Source organism: Setaria italica, chromosome VII (genome assembly GCF_000263155.2).
Source record: "Setaria italica strain Yugu1 chromosome VII, Setaria_italica_v2.0, whole genome shotgun sequence".
NCBI classification, from domain to species: domain Eukaryota; kingdom Viridiplantae; phylum Streptophyta; class Magnoliopsida; order Poales; family Poaceae; genus Setaria; species Setaria italica.
The window spans coordinates 26,453,367-26,455,706 of NC_028456.1; the positions used below are offsets into that span (position 1 = coordinate 26,453,367).

Sequence of the window (2,340 nt, forward strand, 5' to 3'; positions counted from 1 at the left end):
CAGCCGGTGCACACGGTAGCCTAGAGACCCAGCTACTCCGTATTTTGCGAAACTAGTTCGGCCGGTGCAGCTTTGTAGCATCTGCGGTGTACGGGTAGTTGCTAGCACGTTCAATTCAGCTGCTGTTGGCCACTGATTAAACCAAGCCTCCGGCTGCTTGAGATTAGAGATGCGATGCTTGTTTATTGCCGCCCCGCGCGCAGCTCCCGCCGCGGGTTGGTATCACCCAACAGCGCCCGCCCACCGGCCCGTGGAAAAGGTACACGCCGGCCGCACGGGTAGGTGCCAACTACCAAGCCGAAGATGCACACGAACTCCGCGCGCCGTGGAGAAGATCGCAGATCACCTGCCTGTTCGTCTGGGCTCTACTGAATTCGCCAATCATAGACAGGATCACATCAGGACGCAGGCGATGCAAATGAGACACGCACTCTGATCTGTCAGGGATAATGGTTGCAAATGTAGATACGCGAACCTGCGGGCACAGTTCGTTGGTGTGGTGCAACTTGGACAATTTACACGAGTAGTGCTAGTATTTTCACAATCCACAGTAACACGACCAAGCAAGCTATCTACATCGGTGGACTCCTCGATGAGTAAGGGGTGCTCTGTTTCATAACTTACACTAGCATCCCCTGATCCATTCATATCGGCCGGAAGACGACGATCTCCGCACCTCGGCCGGCCCTCTCACCCGAATACCTGATCCATGGTCGCCCGGCCGGCCCATCGCGCGCGATCGGTCAGGCCACGAACCCGAGGAAGCTGCACCGAAACAAGAAGCCCCTTGTGTGAGAGATCACGCAAAAAAAGGAAGGCGACGCAACTAAGGACATCTTTGATAGGACTTTGCCTATCCGGGTTCAACTTTGCGCTACTGTGTTTTAGTACCGTTGGAAACTGTAGCGTGAAATCGGTACACAGATAGAGGTAAAAAATGAACTAGGAAGATGGAAAGCTACCTGATTGCAGCTCCGACACACACCACAATGAGCTACAGTACACTGCAGTGCCGAAGCTAAAGACCCTAAGTCCTACCAAAGGGGCTCTAAGAGATCGGCTTGGCACTCACGGCTGGCGCACGGGACGGGAGCACGACACGGTCGACACGCACCTGATGGACCTGGCGACGGCGTGGCGCGGGGCGAAGAGCGCGCGGAGGAAGAGGCTAGCGCCGTGGAGGAGCACCACCACGCTGCTGCACCCCACCAGCAGGAGCTCCAGCATGCCTGACAACGCTCTGCTCCACTGCTTTGCCTGCCTTCGATCTCCTGCTCGTGCTCGCGACTTCGCGCGTGGTCTTTCGCAAGGGAAGCTGGGTGGGTCGGTTGAGAATTTAGATGCAGCGGCCGTGAAGGTTTCTTCGAAGCAAAACCAAATGGTCCGGCCGGACGGGAGGTTTCTTGCTGCCTCTCGATCTGGTTGCTTTGTCTTAACACAGGTGGGATTAAGTACCGAGAGGGAGAGATCGGGGACGACAGGGACGGCTTCCTTTTTTTCCCTGTTTCCTCTTCGCTATCACCTCAGGGCCTGATGTTGATGCTGTTGCTTTCGGAGAATAATTGGGAGTGGTTTATTCCGTGCTGTTTGGACTTTTGAGTTTGGACGGGTCCGGCGCTGTGTACAAAATAAGGAAATCGCTACCGGTCGCGCTCCGCACCGAGCGCGCGACCTGCGCGCAAGGCCGGCCCGTTTGGCCTGCTTTATTTTTCTGGCGTGAAGTATTGTTTTCAATCAATCATTTTGCGATGATGGACCACGACCTGTGTGTAGTCAGACCTATTTTTATCACGGCGTGGGCTATGCTTGATATGGGGTCTGAGATCATCCAGACCAACTTAAGAAGAATATTCTGTTGTGGTGCCATATTTGTACATTATTACGCCCCTTCCAAAATGTTATAACTTTCACATAAAGTGTCTGGTTTTAATTCTATTTGCACCGTTGTGGTCCCGATAATTAGATCTATATATTGTAACATATTTTCTATGTACTAGCAATTTATGTTGTATCTATAGTAGCTACTTCTGTAGCAAGTGTGTAGCAACTTATATAAACAGACACATTATACATGTTGTTGGGTAGCCTCTATATAACTTGATAGTATCACTATTTTTTATGTAAGTAACATTGTTATGGTACTATTTGAGTTGATAGTACAATATATATAAAGTCGACAAACTATTGTTATATAATTTAAGTCGACACATAGCCTCTGTATAACTTGATCCATATCATGCATATAAGTTGATACTTTTATAGCACATAAAATGATAATCTCACTATTTTATTCATAAGTTGCTATACAACTCGTACATAAGTTACTACTGCAGATTCAAT

The 2,340-nt window shown here is 49.7% G+C and overlaps 1 long non-coding RNA gene across 1 annotated transcript; it reads right to left on the reverse strand.

Moving 5' to 3' along the window:
* Window positions 1-419: 419 nt before the first annotated feature.
* LOC101760630 lies at window positions 420-1,436 on the reverse strand. Its single transcript, XR_215551.3, has 2 exons — window positions 1,115-1,436; window positions 420-765 (listed from the first exon to the last, which is right to left on the reverse strand). It is a non-coding gene; the product is annotated as an uncharacterized LOC101760630 (long non-coding RNA).
* Between the last annotated feature and the right edge of the window lie 904 nt (window positions 1,437-2,340).